At 52.2% G+C, this 24645-nt stretch overlaps 1 protein-coding gene across 1 annotated transcript in view; it reads right to left on the bottom strand.

The window, feature by feature from the left end:
* Nucleotides 1-24248, bottom strand: part of CTBP2 (C-terminal binding protein 2) — a 147376-nt gene extending 123128 nt beyond the window's left edge. Inside the window, exon 1 of the mRNA XM_069101744.1 lies at nt 24197-24248. The gene's annotated coding sequence lies outside the window, so the exon portion shown is untranslated. The remainder of the gene's footprint in view (nt 1-24196) is intronic.
* Between the last annotated feature and the right edge of the window lie 397 nt (nt 24249-24645).

Raw genomic sequence — 24645 nt, 5'->3', positions numbered from 1 at the left:
GTGGGAAGGGGCCGGCCTCACTGGCCTATCTGCTCCAAGGCTTTGGGATCTTCTTTTCTCTTGAGCGGGTGGAGGGAAAGAAAATGAATGAGTGCTCATTAAAAAAATAAAATATGAAATAATTAAGAAACACTGGTTGATTAATACAAACTTCAACAAATGTAGGCCACCGGCAGTCTGGCTGTCTAGGCTTGGCCCAGATAAGGCTGAATCCCTAGGAAACCACCCTGGAATTCTGGGGAGAAGACAGGCACCCCCCAAGCCTCTCCGGCTCTGAGGAGTGATGTGGACGAATCAGCTCCAGCAGCCTCCACCCAAAGGCAGGCCTTAAGAGAAGACAGGAAGGGAGAGATGGGAGGCTGCCCCACTCAAGCCTGGGACGCGGGCAGGACGCAGCAGAGTGAAGGCACTCTTGTCTGTGTTAGCAGGCCTTGTGGCTGGCTGAGGCAGCAGCGCCCATCCATCTGGATGTGTCTGTCCCCTAAATGCACTCGGACTTACGTCACACACTGAGAAGCAGCCCACCTGTTCCTGGCATTTCCTTTTCAAGGGGACTTTCCAAGAGAAACTGAAAGGAGCCACTATGGGCTGGGGCAAGCAGCTGTCCTCCAGCACTGGGGGGGGGGGGGGGGCAGCCTTAGGCCAAGGAAGAGGGGAGTGAGCTGAGGCTGGACAGGGCGGCCTGCGCCCTCTCAGGCCACAGCGCCCACCCGGGGCCTCACCCTGGTGGGTGCTCAGCAAGTGGTGAGGGAGTGGATGGTCTGGCATTCTGACCCAACCTCATACACTGTGTGAGCCCTGCCTGCCCTGATTGTGAAACGGGACAGACACAATATCTGTAGTGCCCAGCACCAGGCCTGCAACAGCAGGCTCCTACTGAATGCACAGGCAGCCACACGCCCCTTGGCACCGACGAGTGCGCCCACCTGCCCCGGGAGGGAGAAAGGCTGAGTCCTCACCATCCAACCGCATTAATAAGGACCCACTATGTGCCAGCCATGGGGGCACCGACAGTCCCTGCCCTCGGGGAGCTCCCCTTCTCCTGGGGGGAAGTGAAATGAGCACAGATACTTCGGTATAAAACACAACAGTTACTAGTGGGAGAAAGGGATTAACAGCTGAGACCTGGGGGGCTTCCTGGGAGCCCAGGAAGACACTGCCAACCACACACCTCCAGAGCCCCTTTTCCCCCAGGCCAAGGGGCCATTGGCGCTAACGGCAGCAGTAACTGAGTCTCTGCTACAAGACCCCCCCCCCACCCCCCGCTGGAGCAGCGCCCAGTTGGTGAGGATGGGGCCCGGATCCTGGGGGGCTAAGCCATAGCAGGAAGCATCCTTGAGTGTGTATGGCGGTGAACGTCTCACGCTTCCATCTCTATCCCATCAGTTTTGTCAAGCCGCCTAACCTTGAAACCTGGCGCAGCCAGAAAACAGAAATGCGACCGTGGCCTCGCCCACCCCTCTGCCTTCATCTCCTGCCCCCCACTCAGAGCCGAAGCCATCTGTCTGGTCTTCCCCAGGGATGGGCGGGGCTGACTTCTCCCAGAGGAGATCCTGGCCCAGCACGGCCCTCCCTGGCCTGCGGACGCTGGCTCTCCTCCCCTCCCAGTAGGTCAGGGCTCCCCCACTGGAATGAGCCCCTCGAGGGCAGGGAGCACCTCCCTTCTGTATGCTGTACCCAGGGCCCACGCTAGTCACTCAATAAGCTTTTCATTCCTTCACTGCTCCAGCCCTAGAGACCGTGGCCAAGAGCTCGGTGTCATTTCTATGTCCCAACAAGGTGGGTCCGTGGGATAGAGAATCTGACACGCGGAGTCCTGTCACTAGGGGAGTGCCTGGGACGATGATGGAAAAGCGACGCTCGATTATGCCGCAGAGACCACAGCAGGGTTCCCATTCCCTAGTGACCCTTGGAGGTGGGTGCTCCTGTCTGATCAGGGGCTCTAAGGGGGCCACAGAGACAGCAGGGCAGTGGCAGGATTCATTCACATGCTGCCCTCCCAAACGTCCCACAGGGCATGCAGGCTTACCTCTGAGACCGACTCTTTTTAAAAAGTAACTGAAATTCTTTGGGGGGGGTGGGAGGAGGGGAGGGAGGGCACAGACCCTCCCCAAACCAACCGTCCCCAGGACAATTCCTGTAAGCCAGGGAAATGCCAGGCAGTCAGACCAGCAGAGAAGCAAGTGTGGCAGGATTAGGAATTGAGAGGAGATGACTTTCAGACAGGGCAGAGGCTTAAACCCAACAAGTCTGCCCAACGTCGGTTCATTCAGGGAGGCAAGAAAGGTCTGTGAACTACTCAGGCTCACAGTCAGGGGGCACTGGGCGAGATTTGAACCTAGCTCTTCTGATGCCAAAGCCAAGGGTCTCCAGCTCGCAAGCCTGGGCTACCTCTCAGGAAGAAGGGCCATTGGGACAGCTTCCAGGTTCTCAGGGCACTTCCCAGACAGCCTCTAGTGTGGTCCTTAACGCAGCCACCCTGTGAGATAGGCGAGTTTATTATACCCACTTCACAGATGAGGAAACTGAGGGGCTGCATGCCCGCCAAGGAGGTGATTCAGATGCTTGTTGCCTGACCGTTCACAGCCTCACTACATTAAAGATCAGAGTCAGAAACTCTAGGAGTCTCACGTCATCAGGTTTTACAGGGGGAAACTGAGGCTGGAGAAGGGAAGGCAACAGCCCTGGCACATGGCCCCCACTGGCGGCTGACCTGAAGCCGGGCCGCCCCTCCCACCAGCTCAAGAACCACGTACCTGGCGGACGGGAAGCCACAGCACAGCCTGGCCATGGCTGCTGAGGGCGTTATTTCCTATCTGACCTGTATCAAGAGGCCTCTATGAGAACTGAGAGGTGCTCAAGCCCCCGCCAATGCCGTCCCTCAGGGAGCCGCTCTGCTATCAGACCATCCCCAAAGCAGACCCCCCACTGGCCTGGCTGGGCCATCTATGTGCCTTCCATCTTCCCACAGCGTCTTCAACAAGGAGCCTCAAGCCGCCTGGTCCCAACCCTCAGTCACAGGGCCAGGGAAGGCATCAGGGCCTGCGCAGCCCAGCTTAGCCTGAGCAAGTCCTGTGAACTGGTTACACCAAGGCAGGACAGAATTCTGGCCAGGCTGCTTGGTAATCCCCGTGGTCCCTCACGCCCAGTGCATGCAGACTGATTCACACATCCATGGCACCTTACAGTTTGCAAAGCTCTTTTCCCCCCAGTAATGATAGCACAGGCACGGCAAACACTGGCATCCTATGTAACAATTAAGGAAACTGAGGCCCCAAGAGCCAGGGTCACACTGGCAGCAAGTGCCAGATGCCAGATTTGTTCTCAGTCTGATCTCCATGCCAGGCCTGAACCCACCGGTTCATTAACACCTGACCTTTACAGAGTATCTAATTAGTGACCTTAATTAGGATCTACAGCTGGAAGTGACCTCAAGTGGGCCAGCTTGTCCAACTGCCTCATTTTACATGGGAGGAAATTAAGGCCAGGGTCACATAGTAAGGGTCTTGGGCTGGATTTGAACTCAGGTCTTCCTGACTCTAGCTGCCTCAAAAAGTAGTGAAACCCACCCTGTGTTCTAATCCGTATATTTACAAATGGGGAAACTGAGGCTTGGAAGAGGTGGGAGTGGGCCAAGGATCACTGCACATATTTTAGGCCAACTTTTCTCCAAAAGTAAGGACAAAACCTCAAATGGGAAACGAAATAGCTCCAGAAAAGCCAAGCCTAAGGCCCAAGTCACACGCCTCCTCATCGGTCACTGATAAATTCACTGTCCACTCCCTGGGCCATCCCTAGGGACGGTCCCCAGGCCACTTCTGTGCCTGCACAGTGTGGACCCAGAGCCCATGGTACTCCCACTGTCCTTCTGCATCCCTCAGACACAATCATCTCCCCCTTTCTACAAAGAAGTCATAACTGGGAGGCAAAAGTTAAGGAAGGATCTAAAAATATGGACAAACTCAACCCTCGCCTTGCAAGAACTGATGCGGGGCAAATAAACACAACCAGAGGAAGCAACAGCAACATTGGCCACACCAAGGTCAAGAAACCCCCAGCCAGGAAGCCAGAGCCTGAGAGTGATCAGAGTGACATTCTTCCCTTCCTCCCTCTGGGAGGCCAAGGGATGCAGGCCAAGCACTGGACACACCTCAGAGCTTTCCCCTTAACTGGTTTTCTTTCTCTGGGTTCTTAGAGCTGCTAGTAACCCACTCTCATCTTATATTTGTTTGGTCTACACCGTACTTGGACATGTGCAAGCTAGCTCCCCCAGAGAATCCACATTCTTTGAGGGCAAGGATGATTTCAGAGCTCAGAGACTGATTAACTGAAGACAGTTCTTACTGGGGAAGAAGACTCCAAGTGAGAGAGTTAAGGCAGGAATGGGGTGGGGGGGGGGGAGGGGGGAGAGAAGAGAGAAAGAAAGAGAAAGGGGGAGAGAAAGAAAACTAATATAAAAAAATAAAACTTTTTTTATTTAAAATTAACATGACTGGGAGTATTACTTCTTAATGGCACCTGAATAAGGGGATCTCAGTTTATAGAACAGAAGGCTTCTGTAAAAATGAGCATGAAAGTGAAAATGAATTTAATAATCACTTAAAATGCACTAAAGAGGAAACTTTCAGTAATGGCAAGAAGAAGGATTCTTAGCCAAAGAATGGAAAGAAGCAAGATAATACAGGCAATTTTGATGACAAGAAATTAAACAGTTTTGAAAGAACAAAATCAATGCAGCAAGGATAAGGAAAATTGTTGATGAGGAAAAAAAAAATCTTTGTATCAATTATGTCAAACAAAGGTTTAATAGCCAAGATCCCTGGCTTATTAATACAAACATTTAAGACCAAGAATAGTCAAAAGACATGAGCAAGCCACTCTCAAAAATGAATCATGCTGAATGACTTCTCAAAACTACTACTACTAAAAAAAAGAAAATGCAAATCCAAAATTACATACTTCAAAACCAGTGAACTGGCAAAAGCAAATAGACAATCAACAAACAAGCATTCCATAGCATTTGGCAGACACTGGACATGAGAGATGAGGGAGTGGGACAGTCAAAGATTATGCTGAGTTAATGAATCTTGGGAATCGAGGATCCGCACAGAAGCCCTCCTGTACAGGAACAGAGAAGGATGGACAGGGGCAGCAGTCAGGAGAAAAAGATACTGAGTTGTTTTAGACGTGGTGAGTTTAAGATGTCTCCATAACATCTAGTTTGAAATCTCCAACAGCCCACTGGAGATGGGGGAATGATGCCCAGGAGAGAGACACAAATCGGAGTCATCAGCCTGGAGATGAGGGTAAAATCCACAGGAGAAATAGAGGGAGGGAAAGAAGGGAGAAGAGAGAAGAGAAGGGAGAGGGGAGAGACACAGAGAGAGAGCACGCATCCAAGAGGAGAGCAGAATCCACAGGGTCAAACATAAGCAGCGGAGTTTAAGGAATGGGAAAAGATTGCCAGATTTGACAATTTACTAAGTGATTAGCATTAATTTATTAATTACTGTTAATGCATGGTCTGTGGGGACAGCCGGGTCCACCGGTACTCCGTGGGTGACATCGTTGGACGACCATCACCACGGCTCCTCTCTTCTGTCCAAGGACCCCGACACAGGACATGCAACCACCGAAGTCAGAAGAGGAGGTCTCAGGTACTCCCCCAATCTGCAGTGTCAATGCTTGGTAGGGATAAAGAATGCAAACTGAGGGGGAAATGGGAAATGTCTGAACGACTGTGGCAGAGCCCAGAAATGGAACATTCCTGCCCCAGGAGGAATCTGGAGAAGCAAAGAAAGACATGCATGAAACCGAGGGTCCGAGCAAGCAGACCCAGGAAAGCACGAGGATCAAGGGCTCTGTGACGACAATGGCCAAGCTCGGGACCAGAGAGAAGGGAGGAAAGTCTGCTCCTGAGGTGGATACTGCCCATGTGGTCGGGCATGGCTGCTGGAATGGCTGGCTTTGCTTAATGATTTCTTTTGCTTACTAGGGCTGGGGGCAGAAAGAGGCAGAGAGGGGGCCACCCAGAAATAAAATCAAATACACTGGGTACTCCCTGTAATGATCATCAATCAGGCATTTAATAAACACCTACTATGCGCTCCCTGGGTCTACAAAGACCATTTCATTTATATGACAGTCCTTGACCTCAAAAGAACTGACAAATTCTAACCAGGCCGGCGGACGCCATTTTTTTCCACAATTTTCAACCACAAAACCAGCATCTATTAGGCACCTAACTGCCCACAGGGCCCTGCCCGAGGCAGTACCCATAAGCACGTCAGACTGACTATTCATAACCAAGTGCAACCTGAACTTCTTGGAAAGACCCATGGATTTGGAGTCACAGAACCAGACCAGTTCTGGCTGGAGGGTGACCTTGTGTGCCCTTGTCCAGCTGGACCAGCTGACCAGGAAGGCCTCAGGCTCTCCACCTGGCCCTTGACCAGTTCTGGGACTCCATGTGCTAACTATGAGGGTTTTCTTGAAGTGGGGCATACCTGTAGCAGCTGAGTGCTGGGGGACATCCCGTCCAGTCCTCCGAGTTGCCTGGCCTGGCTCGGCTGCAAGGGCAGTCAGGCCCAGGTCAGGTTACTCATATTTTCCCCTTCCCTCTCTGCAGAGACACAAAGTCAGGTCTTAAACAGAAAGGAAGGCGGTCATTGGCCATTCCCCTTGGTGACCTCATGCCTGGTCACATTCCACAGAATCGGGACAGACCTCCCTTCTCCATTCAAGCCTTGGGCTGGTCCCTCCAGTCCCTGGGAAACAATGAAAACAGGAACTTGGTCCCGGGCAGACTGCCCTGCTGCCCATGGGGATGCCAGGAGCTCAGAGCGGATGGCCCTCGCCCGGCCCATCCTGCACACTGCTGGGACCCTCTGCGTGATGGTGAGCCCACAGCCTTAGCGGCCTGGGTAGAATCGTCAGGGGCTGAGATACACCTCTCCCCTGCTTCCAGTTCTGCCCTCTGAGACCAAACAGTACAATGGCTCTGACCTTCTGCCCCATCAGTGTGAAAGGCCAGGGGGCTAGCCTTGGAATCAGGAGCGCGTGGGTGTGAACCCTAGGAGCTGGGGGATGCCTCCTCATCTGCAAAATGGGCAGAAGAAAGGCCCCTCCCTCCTAGAGTGGCCACAGACCCAGTGAGGCAATTGAAGCAAGTCTTAAGGGGCTGTATAAACGCTAGCCGGGCTTAATGGGTGACAGCAGCATGGGGGGTAGTGCCCCACCCCACCCCACCTGCTCCAGGTTCAACAACCAGGAGCTGGGTGGCCCCATGACCTTGGGCAAGTATTTCCCCTCTGGGCCTTAGTTTCCTCCTACAAAACCGGTCCAGTGGCCCTGAAGATTCCTAAGCCTAGGTAGGCCACCTTGGGTAAGCTAACTCACCTGGGCATCATCCTCCTGGGTTATGAGATGGGGGTGTGGCCGCAACCCACAACACCACTGGGTAGTGAGGGAGTACCTGTGGAAGCTTCTGGGAGCTGGCAAAAAACCCGACAGAAACAGAAATTCAGGGTGTTACTTAGTAAACCAAGGTCGGGTCTGTCTGTGCCAGAAGAAAAAGGATCCCCCTGCCTGGCAGGAGGCGGAGGGCCCAGGGGTCCCCTTGGAGCAGCAGGACTATGATTACAGCTTGGTCACTGGGAAGGTGGGACTGAGTCTCAGGTGAGGGTGTAGAGTGAGGCCATCAGCCAGCTGAGAGGTCCTGTGTGTGAAGACCAGCAAGGGGCCCAGGGTCAGAGACTATGGGGAAGAAGGAGGAGTGAAAGGCAAGACAGGAGGTGAAGGGGAGCCCCTGGTATTGGCAGGGAGACCCGCCATGGGCTCTAGCCCAGCATCTGCCCTGCCATCCGTGCCAACCAGGCACCCGTATGTCAGATCAGTGGCCGGACAGGGCCCTCACGGAGAGGGTCCAGCTGAAACCCCAGGGAGGCTTTCACAGCAAGGCCCCAGGAGAGAAAGAAAGGCCCCCACAAAGCAGGCCTTTAGGGGGCAGCAATAAAGGAGGTGCCCACTGCTGGAGGATGGGTGTAATTACTGTCCTAGGAAAAGGAATGCAAGGAGCCCGGGAAGGGATGGATGTGAACAGGAGAACAGCGACCAGTGACCTGGCCCAACGCCAAGACACAGAAGAGGCTGGAAGGTGTAATGGGAATGCAAATTTAAAGATCTTCCCTGCCCCTAGGCTAAAATGCACCTGAAGCCTGGGGAGGGAGGCTTGTTTTTCAGTAGATACTTTTTGATTGGCCAGTGAGTCAATAAGGTTGTTACATTCTCTGAGCCAGGAGAAGGCTATATAAGCCCTGATGTGTAGCTTTGTTTTGGGACTCACTTTGAGAAGTGTTCTGTGATTTGATCTGAATTCTGGGAAGCCGTTGTTGAGAGTCCCCCGGCTTTAAAAAACCCAGATGTGGAAACCCAGATGTTGACTGGGTATGGATGTAATGGTTGGACAGTTTGGAAAGCTGTCTACTTGATCTGTTAATGTCTTGATAATTCTGTCTGTACATTTTGAAGTTTGGGGTGCTGACCTTTTTCCCCTGAACAAGGTAAACAATATATGTCTGACTGATTAAAGTAAGCTTGTTAACCCATTTTGAGTTGCTTTCCTTTAACAAAGCAGATCCAAGAACCTGTGGTAGCTGCAAACCCTGAGGACGCTTGGGGTGCTTGCTGCTACAGAAGGTCACAAGTACAAATCAACAGGCACCTACTATGTGCGGGGCGCACCAAGAACGTCCAGCGCAAGGGCTCCTTGGGCTCCTTCTCTGGGATGCCTTTCACTCTTCCCAGGAGCCTCCCATCCAATCCCATCTGACTGGAAGCTGCTCAGGCTCCGGCCTGGTTTCGTCTTCCTCTGTAACCCCCAGGGCTTAGCACAAAGCCTGGCACATAGTAATAAGCACTTAATTAAATTTTCTTAAATAGAATAACTAAAGGGAAAAAATACACAGAACAGAAAACCCTCTATCCCTCCTGTAGCTCAAGGTGGTGACTACCGGTGTGGAATGGTGCCTGCACTCACTCGCGGGGCAGCCTGGCCGGGCTCAAGGGGCTGTTACGGAAAACAGCCAGCAATGACACATAAAACATGCACACACATACACCGGAATGTGTCCTCTATGTGTGTGCCACCCCCCACACATCTCAGGAACGGGAGAGAGCGTCCCACTCCCCTGAAAGACCTGGGCTCAGTACCGGCCAGGCTGACCAGGGCCTGCCAATGGTGAGGCCGGCAGGGCGCTCCCCACCAAAGGTCTGTTCTCTGGGACATTCCAGAGCTCCCCAGTCTCCCCAGATTCTGATAAACAGAAACAAAGTCCCTGCACCATTACTGGAGCCTGGGGGTCCCTGAGCTTCCTTCCCACACCCAGAGCTAAAAAGGGAAAAGGAGAGTCTAGGCCCCATCCCAGACCCCAACCTTTCAAAACAAAGTGATAAAACTCTGGGGTTTTCCAAACAAAGGGTGAGGGAGGCCAGAAGGTAGGGTGAAGGCCCCAGAGGCCAGTGCAATCTGCATTACTGAGCACAGGCTGGGATTCCTAATTGCGGGCCTTTCACATGCATCCACCCTCCCTCCCTCCAATCCACTAAAATCCAGGTGTGGACAAAGAAAAGCCCAGAAGATTCCAGCCTCAGAACTCCCAGAACTGCCGGGTGGGCAGAACCGACACAGCCATCATTCAGAGGCTGCCTCCCCTCCCCCCAGAAAGAGACCCAGGAGAGCAGGATTAGAGATAGAGTTTCAGGTTGGAGTCTGAAATCTTCTAGCTTTTGTCAGGCAAAGCCACAGTCCTAATCCTAGCATAAGCTTAGCCCAGAAGGGCGAGAAAGGATATGTGTGTGAAAATAAACACAGTGTGGTCAGGCGGGGTGGGGGTGACAAGAACAGCCCCAGAATGGGCCTTGAATGTAGAACTGGAACCAGATACTGCGCAAAGGTGGCCAGACTGACCTGGGCTGTGTGTCTGGCCCTGGTCCACCAGGAAGGCAGACAGGGTGACCCCAGGCTGCATCAGACTGGGTCAGGTGGACCAGCAGGATCTCAAGCCCCCCTAAATGGTACAGGAAGGACACTTAGCAAGAAAAGCCTCCAGGGTCCCCAAAATGAAATGCTGCTGGATTAATCCCTGAAAATAGACTCTCCCTCTCCCCCCCCCCCCCCACACACACCCCCTCCTTTAGTCATATTCCTGTCACTCCTGAAAGTCCCAACTTTGGACATGACCAGAGACGTCCTCAGTCCCACCTGCTTGTTTCTGGTGGAAATCCGAAGTCCACAGAAAAAGAGGGTCTCACCCAGGGAGAAGGCCATGGAGAGAGAACAGGACCACACAATTCAAGCTGGCAGAGACACTGGCCACCATCTAGTACAGGGGGCTCCCTTAACCAGGGGGCATGAAGTTGATGAGAGACAGACAGACACACACAAGCAGATACAGCCAGACTAAACGCCCTCATTCGGCCAAGAAGCCCACCCACAGGGGCTAACTCCTGGGCCCCCTACACAGCACCAGAGAGAGTGGGTCCTCCAGCAGAGCTCCTCGAATGGCTGCTTCTGCCCTTCATTAGCCAATCCGATGGCAGATGTCTGACCCTAGCCACCTCTAGGAAGGAGCCCCCCCCCCCTTCCTAGGGCATCCCCTGGGCCCAACATCACCCTACACCCATAAGTAAATAGGTCAGAATTTTAGCCCCAGGCCAGGACAGACTAATTTGTCAAGAGTCACCTAGCAGCCACAGGCTGAGCCTGAGGGGGAGTAATGCAGGATTCAAAGCTCTCCCCAGGAGGCGCCCCCTCCCGGCCTCCCAGTCTGCCTCTCAAGAATGGCAGGGGGGGCAGCTGAGGTCCAGGAGTGGAGGCCAAGCGGACAGGCGGGATCAACGATCCCCCTTTAGAGTCACACAAAGAGTTTGAAAATGGAAAAGAAAAGCGATCCAAGCCGAAGAGATAATCCTGTAATGAGACGAATCCTGTTCTTCAGGAAAATCTCTCCCGGAGGCCAGTCACCCTGGAAGTGATGCCAAGGTCAGTCATGGGGGAATCACCTGCAGGCCGCCATTCACACAGCTCAGTCATCCAAGGCTGGTCTGGGTGCACTCCCCGCCCAGCTCCCAGGAAAAAGGACAGGGGAGGCCCCACCCCGTACTTGACTCTCCTTCAGCACCCCAAAAAGGGAGAAGTCCAAGGAAGATCCCCCGGGATCCCACACACAGTGCAGGCCCCACTCCTCTAGCCAGCCCTTGACAGACCAGCAGGCAGAGGCCAACGGAATTCACTGCTTTCCTACCAGGTTTGACCGAGAAGGCAATCAAATATTCCTTCCACTGGTGCCACCAAACCCATTTATTGCAAACTGACTAAAGGCTCATGATGTGTTCCCAACTTCAGAGCCAGAAGAGATGCTAAGACGCCCTGTAGCCAACTCCCTCATTTTACAGAAAGGAAACTGAGACCTGGAGACAGAAAGTGATCTCTTTACCAGGAATCCACTTGTAAAAAGCTGGGTAACAGCAGTAATATCTCACACAGAGACTGGCAGAGATTCGGAGCTGGGAAGGATGTTAGAGCCCTCCTACAAACCTGAGGGACAAGGTGCCCGCCGCAAGCTCCCCAGACCCGACCACGGTGACCACAGAAAAGTTCAGGCAGCAATAAAAAAATCAGCAGCACAGCAGAGAACCCTCCCATGCAGGCCTGAGCCACAAACCCACTCCAAGCTTCCTCAGATCCTTCCCCAGCAAGGTCCCAAAGAGAAATTCTCCGTCCTGGAAGGAAGAACCCCTGTAAGGCTTTCTTCTAAGTCCCACAGAAGTGAATGGCCCAGGAGGGGTCCCAGAGTGAGAAGTACTATCTGTGGGACCCTGGGGAAGGCAGCCATTCTCTCAGAGCCTCTACCACCATGACCATGACCATCATCACCATTTACCCCCCTCCCCCTCCCCCACTGTACCTAGCTTGCAAAGCACTAGGCACACAGTACCTCCTTTAAGGGAGGTCTCTAAAGAACTTCCCATGGCCAATACTCAGGCTATAAAAACAAAAGTGAGCCAGACCCTGCCCTCTGGGAGCTTCCGGGTCACAGGTCCAAGGCAACTGCCACAGTTTGATGTAAACAGCTGACCTCTCCCAATTCCTTCCCAATCACAGTCCTGGACCTGCCTCAGGCCTCTTTTTCTGTACTACAGATCTCTGCCAGTCACTGAAACAGGGATCACTAGTATTGGGGGGAGAAACAGAACAAGGTGGACGTTCTCACCTCATCTGTTCACTCATAAACATTTATCAGTGCCAGCTCTAGGTCACAGGGCAGCAGACAGCTGGCCAGTAAGTAGATCAGGAAGACCCGAGTTCAAATCTGACCACAGACATTTACCAGCTGTGTGGCCCTGGGCAAGTCACTTCACCCTGCTTGCCTCAGTTTCCTCATCTGTAAAAAATGCAGGAGAAGGAAATGGTCAACCACTCCAGAGTCTTTGCCAAGAAAACACCAAGTGGGGTTTTCAACAAAGAGTCGGATGCAGCTGAAATGACCCAATAACACAAATTCTAGGTCTGCTAAGGTCTGTGTTCACAGAAACCCAGGGTGAGGTCTTGGGGATACAAAGACAAACTGCCCCCTCCCCTTAAGGGACTCACTCACAGTCCCACAGCCTTCCATCAACTCCACCCTAAGATAAAATGCAAAGAACTGGGAATCACCTGGGAAAGGAGATAATGCTTGTGTTTGATTTTGGAAGAATTCAACCAATTCCAGAGGCTTCAAATGCAGCCCTCCTACATGCCGATCTCAATGGCCAGCCCAGCAGGACTCCATACTGGGAAGACGTACCTTGAGGGTAAAATGAGGCCCAAGACCCCCCCCCCCCCCATCCCGCCAGTATTTGAGTTCTTCTCCAGGAAGCCTCACTTTTCCTGCTATAAAATGAGGGAGCCTGCCTGGATGGTACCTGATAGACAGTTCTAAATCTTCGACCTAAAATGAGGCCCAACTCCTGTCCTAAAGGGCCTTACAGACCAGGAAGGTTCTCCTGCATTCCAGGTTTGCACTTCCAGAAAGCAGGAGTGTCAGGCTTCTTTCTGATGGCAAGTGAGCAGCCCCAGGGTTTCAGAAAGCCCAGCACTGGAGGGGGGGGGGGGGGAGTCTGCCCAGGCCCCTCCAGCTCTGAAGTAGAACGAGGCAACTTAGAAGGAAGGGGAAGCCAGCCCCAGCCCCCTCAGACACTCAGCAAATGGAAGGTGCCCAGTGGGAGCCTGCTGTGTCTAAGGTCCTGAAGGGGAGGAAGGGAGGAGAGGCACCTCTGTGTATGAGGCAGAGACCCTTCCACTTCCTAGAATCTCACCTTCCGTCCTTGCATTTAGGGGCCTTCTTCCGCCTCCAAGCTTAATGAATAAACCTAATAAATGTGGGTTGGTTGAAGAGAGTTCCTTTCATTAGCCTGGGGGGGGGGGGTGAAGGAAAGGCTCTGGAGAAGAAGTGAAGCTCTCAGGAGAGGACTAGAATTCAAATCTGACCACCTTGGCCCCTCCCCCCAACCAGTCCAATTAACCAGCATTTTTTAAAGCCTAAGGTGTAGAGGGCAGGGTTTATTAGCCTCTCCCTACCTCCAAGGAAGCCAAGTTCCAGGGAGGAGAGAACAAGCAAGATTAAGTGCCTACTATATTTGCTAGGCACAACAGTCTAGGTAGGTTCTCATTTTACACTAGAGATAAGCAGGGGTTAAGTGACTTGCCCAGGGTCATCCAGCTAGTAAGCACCTGAGGCTAGATTTGAACTCAGGGTCCTCCTGACTCCAAGCCCAGAGCTCTATCCACAGGGCCATATGGCTTGGAAAGAAACCACCACGGGGGAGAAAATAAGAATGATCATCAAGTAATGGGAGGGGGCACCAAATGCCCATCACTTCAAGGCCTCAGTTTCTTCATCTGTAAAATGAGGTCAAGGAGCCCTGAGGTAGGAGGGGAGGAGGCCAGCCCTGGGCCTGGCAGGACTGGGGAGGCCAAACAGGTCTGGTGAGGCTCCCTCTGCCCTGGGCCACCAACACTCAAATTTACAATGACAAAAGAAGTCACCCCAGGTTAGAGAGAAAGTCACACAAAGGGAGGGAGGGGAGCAAAGAAGGTGCCTGGGGACCCCTGGGGGGAGGCCACAACAGGGCAGAGGTCAGTCAGTGCAGGTTAACTGGAGGGCAGAGGAAGCTGTCTGAGCCCCCTCCCCTTTCATTTTACAGGAGAGAAACTGAGGCTCAGGGAAAGTCCGAGAAAGCATGGGGCCACACCAATCCAAACGAACTTATAAAGCTCCTACTGCGTACAGAGGCTGGGGGTCCAGACCAGATGGAAGCCGGCCCGCTCTGGGGGGAACAGGGAGGGTGGGTGGGGAAAAGCCAAGCCTAGAACATACCAGGAGATACAAATTTTAGACCAGCCCCACCCCACCCTGGGGCAAGGCAACAGTAATAGTAGTAATGAACTAAAAGAGGCCAGTCCCTGACCTTGCACTCAACTCTTGGCCTCCCTTTCTCCTCCCTCCAGGGCGGAACTTCTGGAAAAACTGGTCTAATTATAGAAAGCTGGGGCAGGGCTCGAGCGCCCCCCCCCCCCATGGGAAAAGGCAGCCCTCGGGGAGGGGGGGGTGTGGCCCAAGCCCAGTACCCACCCACCCATCAATCACCCATCAATCACCATCCAGGTCTGGCAGGACCAGCAGCCATGGTACACAAAGGCTTCGAGCAGGAGAGAAGAGGAGAGGGGAGGGAGACAGGAGATAGACATCAGCCCCTGTTTCAGCGTCCACACTCCCTCCTTCCCTCTAAAATCCAGCCAAGTGGCCAAGCTCCCATCCCAACCTCCCATTCTCCAGGAAACTTCGGCCCCTGTCCCTCCAAAGTCGACACCCACCCTGCTATCTACCTGTGACCCTCCAGGGGTCCAAAATGCTTTCCCCCACTTCGGCCATTTTTGTCCTCCCTCTTTCTACTCCTACACCTCCCCAAGAGCCCAGAATTCCTTGAAGCCCTAGGGAGGCCACAGATCCCCCCTTCATCTCAGCCACACGCAAGACTCCAATGACCACCTCTGGTAGATGGGTCCCTCTGCCAGACCTTCTGCCCCACTCTCTACCAGAAACCCCAGGCCAGTGTGTCTGGGTGGAAACCACCTCACATTCAACAAGTCCCCAACTGACCACATTGTCTTCCCTCCCAAACGGACCTGGCCCCCTTAACCCACTCCCCCCATTTCTAGGACTAATTCCCATGGTCACCCAGGTTCTGAAGCAAACAATGCTGTCTACTGCCCAGTGGGGCCTAGCAGGCCCAGCACCTAGCAGACAGGAATGTCCAGCTCCCTGGTGAACTGATGATTTATTTCAAAGCAAGAGCCAATTGTGCACAAGATCCCCCTTTCCTATACGTTCATTTCTCTGTTTTTCTGTCTATGGAAACGTCCATTTTCTATGGGGATGTAAAAGGTCAGAATAAAAAAAATTAAAACTAATGCCCATCGAATCCAATGATGAAGGGCTTCTGAGGCCAAGGCCCTGGGCTGGGGATACAAGAAGCCAGCACTGATGGAGGGGGATATTCTTAAGATCCAATGAGCAAGCATATGGCCGCCATTCCTTTTTTCCTTTGGTGCTGGGGACTCCTTAAGGGGAAAGCCCCTGTCTAGGGAGCAACGCAGATAGGTGTCAGATCTGCTGGCTCAGAGACCCGACCGGCACTATGGTCCCTCGGGTCAGTGACAGAGGTCTCCCTGAATCTGGGGCAACTCAGAGCTACAGCAGATTGTTTGGGCTCGGGACACCTTTACCTCTTAAAATATTAAGAACTGCTCCCCCTGCCCCAGCTCGTTACGTGTGTTTAATTATTAAAATTTACTGTATTAGAAATTTAAAATTTTGGGATTATTAAGAAATGAGTTGTAAACTTGTGGACCTGCTAAAAGGTCCTGGGGACCCCCACATCCCAATTTGAGAATGGCCACCTCCTTCTGGAAAGCCCATCTCCCTGCCTGTCTTTGCTATTATCAGTCACTGTTCTAATTTTTTTCTCATTCATTTTCCTGAAAACATCTCCCAACCACTTTAGTCCAGGGCACTATGTATGGCTTTTTTTTTTAAAAGATAGACTAGGCTTATTTTTAAAAACAGACTAGGCTTATTTTGATAATTCCTTCTTTAAAAGATAATGAATATAAACTAAGTGAAAGGCGACCAGTGCTGAGTCAGGGGGACTTGGGAGAAAGCCCAGCTCCGACCTTGTTTCCTAGTATGTAAAGTCTGGGAGCCAGAAGACCTTGGTCTCTTCTATAGCTAAAGTTATGTTCCTCTAACTGATGCTATGGATGATTCCATCATCCTGGTGAGGATGGACCCTCCAATGTGGCTCACTCCCTGGAATTCTGACAGCTGGAGATGAGAAAGTTTCCTCCAAGCCCTCCAGGATGGGTTGAGTGGATCTCTACTGAAGGCAAGAGTAATAGGGGAGAGAGGAATAGAGATACAGGAAACAATCTCATGATGATCCAACATGGAGGGAGGAACAAGCATTTATTAAGCGCCTACTACTGCCAGACACTGAGCTAAGCGCTTGGTAAAGATCTCATTTAATTCTCCAAAAACCCTGGGGAGCAGGCTAAGTAGCTTGCCCATGGTCACAGCATCTTCATCGATTAGACAGAGGGTCTGGGTTCAAATCCTCCCTGAGTCACTGCACTGACCCCTCTTCCCCCCAGCCCCGCTCAGTTCCTTCTTCTGTAAAATGAGGAAGGTGACCCCCATGATCTCTGAGGTTCTTTCCAGCTCTAAATCTGTGGTCCTATGATGACTCCAGACCACACAATTCCTATTCTTGATGCATATAAAATGGGGCTCAGGCTGCCTACCCAGCTCCTGGGGAATGAACGGAAACTGCTAAAGCTGAAACCCATCTGTAATGGGAATGCAAATTTGGAAGATTTTCCCTGCCCCTAGGCTAAAGTGCACCTGAAGCCTGGGGTGGGAGGCTTGTTTTTCAATAGATATTTCTTGATTGGCCAGTGAGTCAATAAGGTTGTTACATTCTCTGAGCCAGGAGAAGGCTATATAAGCCCTGATGTGTAGCTTTGTTTTGGGACTCACTTTGAGAAGTGTTCTGTGATTTGATCTGAATTCTGGGAAGCCGTTGTTGAGGGTCCCCCGGCTTTGAAAAACCCAGATGTGGAAACCCAGATGTTGACTGGGTTTGGATGTAATGGTTGGACAGTTTGGAAAGCTGTCTACTTGATCTGTTAATGTCTTGATAATTCTGTCTGTGTATTCTGAAGTTTGGGGTGCTGACCTTTTTCCCCTGAACAAGGTAAACTATATATGTCTGACTGATTAAAGTAAGCTTGTTAACCCATTTTGAGTTGCTTTCCTTTAACAAAGCAGATCCAAGAACCTGTGGTGGCGGCAAACCCTGAGGACGCTTGGGGTGCTTGCTGCTACACCATCCCACAGATTGGAACCATTCATATAAGTGAGCAGAGGGGCACAGTCCTGATTAATGGCCATTACTGGCTTTTCTGGAGGGACTTTCATTACTGAATCTCCAACATTATTAACTAGCATCAGAGACCTCCTAATTTATTATAAATTATTTATACATAAATTATGTATATATAATATAAATCAAAATTATTATAAATTAACCCACACCAGAACAGAAAGAGACTCCATCTCCAAACACACAGCACTGCCAGGGGCAAGGCAAACAAGCCTCAGCAAGGACAGAGATTGCTTCCTTTTACTCTATAACCAGTTTGGTCAATGTCCCAGGACAACATGCAGAACTTCTCCAATGGCGAGAAAAAAAGCACCATTCCTCACTGGAATTCCCATAATCAGCGGGAGCCTCCTCAGCAGACAAGAAGCGTGGGAGCCTGAAGCGATCAGAGCCCATAGCTTCTACTCTTGAGTACCCTTCCTCCCATTTCTCCCCAACCCATCAAAAAACTTATCTTTTATTTATTCTGGATGGACCTGTCTCCCTGAAAAAATGTAAGCTCCCTGTGGGCAGGGACTCCCATTTCAGTCTGGAGGACCCCTCCCACCTGGTACGTGGTGTGCCCTTCTGAGGCTGGACACAATAATGTATGAGTGCCCTCAACAGGCTAAAGTTTTATTTTGTTTTTAATGTAAAGGGCTCTGTGGCTAGCCAAATGATAAAGTGGACAGAGTGCCAGATCCAGGGTCAGAAGATTCATCTTCCTGAGTTCAAATCTGGTCTCAGACACTCACTAGCTGTGTGACCCTGGGCAAGTCATTTTACCCTGCTTGTCTCAGCTTACCCATCTGGAAAATGAGTTGAAGGAAATGGCAAATTACTTTTGAGAAAACCCCAAATGGGGTCACAAAAAATCAATCAAAAATCCAAAAATCAACTAAAAAAGTAACAACAATCTAATGTTTACTAATATCCCCAGTAGAATGGTTTCACTCTGGTCTTTGTTTCCCACAGGGACCAGCACAAAAGTTTGTGCTTAATCAATAACGAACTTAGGAAAAAAAACTTCCCAAAGCAAAGTTATTCACCCAGACACCCAAAATAGAGATCTGAATTAGGGCTGCTGCTAGATGGACCAGTCAATTAATCAGAACTGATTAAGCTCCTACTATGTGGCAGGCCTGGATGGGATCCAGGAGCTCTTCCTGCTGCTTTACTTCTGGACAACCCAGGATGGCTCCTGGAGATGAACCATGACTACACAGGTCCCAGAAGCAGGAGACTCTGAAGGGAGCCAAATCTCTCCTCTCAGTCATAGCAAGGGAGGAATACCCCCCCTTCCCAAATCTACAAGAGGAGGCAGTGACCCCTGGAAGCCAGAAACAGACCCCATAAGAAAAGCCAAGTAGAGTCCCCCACATCAGCCCTTCCCAGGACTTCAGAAGGGAAGCCAGCTTCCCAGGACTGTCAGTCCCCAAGGCACCTGTGGCTCTTGCTTTCTACCAACTCCCAGCTTCCCAAGTCACAGTCCTCACTGGCTGAGGTCCAGAGGCTAAAAGACACATTCAAGACCTCTGGCTTCCATGACGAAGGTTCCCAGGAACGACGGGAAGCTCCCTCCCAAGGTGGGTGAGGCCTAATTTCCAATCGGAATGGGAAGGCTGGGTGAGTTCAATTTTCAACATTCCTACCAGACAGCCAAAATCAGACCTTGATGCCAGGAATGGGGCCCTATGGATGTCACCAAGGACACAGGGAAGGCTTTGGGAGAGGGTGGTCATGAAGTCGTGATAAAAAGAGGCAGGAAAAGACCTTAACAATAATCATTCTAAAGTTCTGAGTGATTATGGAATACAAGGCCAAGAGATAAGACGGGGGTGGGGGGCAGGTTTCTCAGGTCTTTGATATATAGTACATAAAACAAAGAGCTGAATAAAAATTAACTTCAAAAGGTTCTGTTGGGAGAGAAAAAAAGAAAAACCCCTCCCCTCTTCCACTGCTCGCTCCTGGGTGCCCTCTGTAACTTTAACTGAGGCCTGGTGAAAATGAGGACATGCTTACCAGATGTAGAGTGGGAAATAGATACCTTCCCCTGTCAAGTCATCTAATCTGAGCTCAGGGCCCAGGCCGACATTTTAATACACCCATTACAAAAGTGTGGGGAGCAGAAGCACCCACAGCTAGGAAATGTCCAGGAAAGAAAGGTCTCCACCAAGATTTGTGTTCTCCTCACTTGGGTTCCAGCTATTTTCCAAGTGAAAATCTAGAAGTCACACTCACATTAAGAAAAAAAATCATCACAACAAAGTACAGGGCCTTCCTCCTTCCCAGAATTCGAGCAAGTCAATTAAAGCCATCCCTACCCACAGCTAGAATATGGGACCAGTTCCTTCACTAGCCTTAGGCTCAGTGATTCCATTTGGGGCCTGGTTCTGGGATCTTGGATATTGAGGCTCCAGAGGATGGACACCAGACCAAAGGAGACACAGACTTAGACTGGGACGTGCACCCACAGCAAGAATACCAGTCCAGGAGATGAAGGCCTTTAAAGATGACAGCCAGTAGGCCTTCTATCTCATTACTTACAATTACTCTTTTGCAGTTTTTCTACTTAGGAGAAGTATTAAGCAGGAAATCAGAATTTAACTGAACCCTCAGAAGGATTAATGGCTGGAGGGAGGCTGGGAGGTGACGCACCCAGGGTGTCCCTCTGCTGAATCTCGAGGTCAGTGGGACGCCTCTTTCTTGGAAAGGCTCTCCTAGTCGGGCCCAATCAATTCCCAAGAACACCAGGAAGAGACACTCCCTCCTTCAAACTAGGGGAGTTCCCTCCATTTCTAAAGACAATTCAATTTTCAACAAATAAGCTCAGATAACCATCCTCTATTCACCCTAATGAGGAAGCAACCTAAGCATCCAAGGAACAGCTTTGCTTTTCGGGTTCTTACTTCTCAAGGCCTCATGACCCCCTCCTCCTCTCTCCAAAGCCTCTTTTCAGATTCATTTTGGACAGAATCCTGTGCAGACTCGAATAAGAGGTGAGAACACGGTATTATCACAAGAGAGAGGACTGGTTACCTACTAATTCACCTACCCTAAGGGCCTAGAAGACTTGGGACAACTTTTAAGGGAGCAAACAGGTTGGACAGGATTTTTAAGAGGTGTCACAAAATGAATATTCAAGTCACTTATTAAAACGGAGATATTTATTTAGAAGCCCCATTTTCTTATCTCTTACCATCCATTATACAAAACTCCTTTCTTGAATAAATTACCCCCAGGCAGAATTTTTAAAAATCTTCAGTTCAACTAGAAAAGATAAAAGTATTTGAAAAAAGAAATGTACTTTGGGGACAAAGAACACACATGATTAAATATATATGGACATATATATATATTAACCGCAGTAAAGAAAATGTCCTGCTTGCAGACCACACACATTTGGCGAAAGATCCCAACTGTAACCCTCGGTAAACCACAGGATTTTGGATCCAGACTTTTCCAAGGAGACCCTCTCTAACCCTCTTGCATAATTATTAAGAGACTAAGGGAAGAACGTCAAAGAGGCCTGTGCCCTCAGCCTCCAAAACAAAAACACCTCGTCACAAGACAAAATTTATCCCATTCCTACCTCGTGCATCGTCTCAAACTCCAGACCGGGACATCTTTCACAATCACAACACTTTCACATGCCAATCCAGGAAAGTCGGCCGCTGTGTGTGGGGGGGGGGGGGGGGGGGGATAAGTAGGGTGGCCCCAGAGCACCCTGGAGGAGAAGGGGGGCAGGAGCCAAGCAGCCCCGAAGATTCCTTTGGCATTCACTCCATTAATCTCCTCGTGTTGGGAGTGGGGGTGGGGAGGGAAAGCAAAGCTCCCAGGAACTCCTCCCAAGCCACTACCAGGAACCTATTTGTTTATTTCCTTTGTCTGGTCAGTTACACTCCATCAAGTGTGAACATTAAACTGGTTTTCCATTTAAACCTTGGGCAGCCACTGCTAACTTCAAGGCACCTTCTGTGACCACTGGAAGCAGACGGGAAGGAGGCTGCTTTTTTCAGCTGGAAATCTCCCATCTCATTAACTTTTCTTTTAGGGCAATAAAAAGGGACAGTTCCCTGTTTACAAGAAAGTGTCCCGGGCCAGTTGGGGGGGGAGGGGGCGCCTCGGAAGACAGGACAAAAGGATATGCAGTTTTTCATCCAGAAGATAAATTCCTATTACTAAAAAACAAAAAAGGCTGCTTTAATATTAAAATCACTCCAGAATTAAAAAGGTTTAATTAACATTTTAAACAGGATTCTCTAAACAAGACTTAGCAATGTTCTTTTGCATTGAAGTGATATTTAAGGAAGGATTTTTATTTTTCCAGTTATGGCCAGAACTACAAAAGGCCCCGAAGAGCATTTTTTCATCACAGTGAAATTAAGTACATGTACATAAAAAGACTGATTTGGGGGGGGGGAGGGCAAGAAGGGAGGCCTTTCTCAGTCCTAAACAAGACATATTTGTGAAGGATCTAGGAAAGAGGTCTTAAAGAGAGGAAGAAAAAGGCAAGAAAACTTTATCCTGTGGCATTCAAGTTGTACCAGACAGAGGTCTGTTTACTTCCCATGATGTTAAGTCCCAAAAGGGTACCAATCTACAGATCAAAATGCATTAGCCTCTCCCCCCAGTAAGGGAACAGAAAGACAAAGGAGATATTAAGTATCTTAATTTTCCAAGGCACTGTTTATAGAAAAAAGAATTCTCCTGCGGAGCGTTCAGAACATGCACAAGTTCAGTGCCCCCCATCCCTGAGGGAACTTTCTGAGAACCTGGCCTGTTCCTCAGTCTTTAAATACACACACACACACACACACACACACACACAGAGGAGGAACATTGCAACCAAGGCCCCTTTAATTATCAGCCACCTCTGTCGGTCCCCAGTAATTCATTCATCCCATCATATCCTAAAGCCCTCAGAGGGCACTTCCTTGGGCCAAGATGAACCCACCAACCATCACCTCCCTGGAAAAGTAGTGACGGGGAAGGAGAAACCTACCACACATCTCGTCACTACAGAGATCGACTACCCCCAGAAACCCCTTCCCAAGAAAAACATTTGGGTAAAATACAGCCTCCTGTCCTAGCCCCCTTCCCGATGACTGGTGAGGCCACATCCGTAAAAGCCAAAAGGCCTGTAAAGCATGTCCGGGCGGAAGGGCCGGAGGGGAAGGGCTCTCGGAAGAGGCCAGGAGCGGTCCGGAGGAGCAGTACCCTGAAATTGACCTGTGGAGGCCGACCCAGAGGCCTCTGAACAACCTCTTGGATAGGCGGCCACCACTGGGGCAGACCGGCGGCGGGAAATTTCCCAGCCCCAACTCACAGCCTCCCTTCTTCCCAAACTCCTCGGGGGGGGGGGGGGGATTAATAATAACTATAATAAAGGGGGCCTGGGCGTGGGCGGGGGGGGCAGGAAAAAGGAAAAGATTTTCCTCCGGTGGCTTGTTTCCCTCCCCTGTTCCTGCCCTTCCTTTTTCGTTCTCTGGAAGGATACCTCCTGCCATCAGGAAGGGAAGGGAGAAATAAAATTTAAGGGAAAAAAAATCTTTGGATTTGTCAGCACCATCAAGCAAACAAGGACTCGCCGCCCCCCCCCCCCTTCAACAAAGCACTGGGTGCGTGCGTTCGTGTTTTACACACTCAGTGCCTCCTCCCTTTTCTCCAGCTAAACTTTTTTTTTTGCCAGCATAAAATAAAGTGGAGAGACAGGAGGGAAGGGGGGAGGAGGTTTGCAAAGCGTGTGAAGAGGAAGTCACTGCCCGCAGGAGAGCCAGCCAGAGAAAATACGTCCCCTCCTCTCCTCGCGGTCCATCCCTCCCCCGCGGCCCCCCGCCCCTCTTCCTGCCCCCCTCCATCAGTCCCCCCACCCCTCCCCCCCCCGTCTTGGCCGAGACTTTGGCTGGGCTGCAAACCGTGGGTAACCCCGCTAATCTGCTGGCAGCTGTTGTCCATCACCCGCGGCCCCGGGTAAACAATGCGCAGCCCGGCAAAACAAAAGATTCCCCCTTCACCTCGTTCAGAGTCTTCCCTCCCAGGCGGCCCCGACCTGGGCCTGGCGCTGGGGGAACCCCGGCTCGGGGGCACCCCAGGCTGGCTAGGGGCGGGCAGGGCTGGTATGGGGGCGGGCTGCTCCTCTCCCGCCGCACTCCCTCCAAGTGCCCCCCCGCCCAACCCGGCCCCACCAGGGTCCCGACTGCACCCCCCGCCCCCCAACACCGGCTCCAACTCCGTGCACACACCGGCAGGACCAGGGGCCGGCGCTGCGCCCGCGGGCATCTACGTGGGCGCTGCTTTCTGTTTAAAAGCCCGTTTGTCCCTGCAGACCCACAAGAGGGAGCGAGGGTCTCCCGGTGCGGAGCCGGCCGCTCGCCAGCCGGGCCCCCCCCCCCGGCCTCCCACCTCGGACCCACGGCCCCCCAAACCGGGAAATGCCGGGGGTGGGGAGGCGGCGGCGGCGCGGGGGGCCCCGAGCCCCGGCCAGCCCGGGCGCAGCCAGTGGCCACCGCCGGCCCTCTCCGGGGCCGCGCCGGGCTCCCCGCCCTCCCCCCCCCCCCCCCCCCCCCCCGCTCTTGTCTGTGGCGCAGCGAGGCGAGCTGGCCCGGACTCGGCCCCCGCCGCAGGTAGCCGCCCCAGCCCCCGCTTCCCCGCTCCCCGGCCCCCCGGCGCTTACCTGGCACCGGCCGCGCTGCGGCTCCCGCGGCGGCCCGGGCTCCGCCGGGCTCCCCGAGCCAGCCGACCGAGGGCAGGGCTGGCTACAGGACACGGCGCGGCGGCCGGGCGCGGCTCGGGCTCGCCGCTCGATGGGCTCCGGCGGGCGGGACCCCGGCCCCTCGGCCCCCAGCCCGGCCTCAGCGCCGCCGCCGGCTCATGCCCGGCTCCCCGCGCCGCCGCCGCCGCTCGCCAGCCACCCGCGGAGGCCACGCGCGCACACACGCACACGCACACGCAGAGCGAGACACACAAAAACTTAATCTCCGGGCCGGCGTGCTCCCCCCGCGGCGGCCAGCGCTCCAGCTGCAGGCGCCGCTGCCGCTGCTGGTCCGGGGGCTGCCGCTGCCGCTGCCGCTGGCCTCCTCCTCTCCTCCTCCTCCTCCTCCTCCTCCTCTCCTCCTCTCCTCC

The sequence above is a fragment of the Petaurus breviceps genome, unplaced genomic scaffold (assembly GCF_028583685.1).
Source record: "Petaurus breviceps papuanus isolate PSGF00001 unplaced genomic scaffold, PetGlider_PUasm1.0 490, whole genome shotgun sequence".
In the NCBI taxonomy this organism is placed as follows: domain Eukaryota; kingdom Metazoa; phylum Chordata; class Mammalia; order Diprotodontia; family Petauridae; genus Petaurus; species Petaurus breviceps.
The sequence above is the reverse complement of the archived record's forward strand: the minus strand, read 5'-3'. Positions and strand labels throughout refer to the sequence as shown.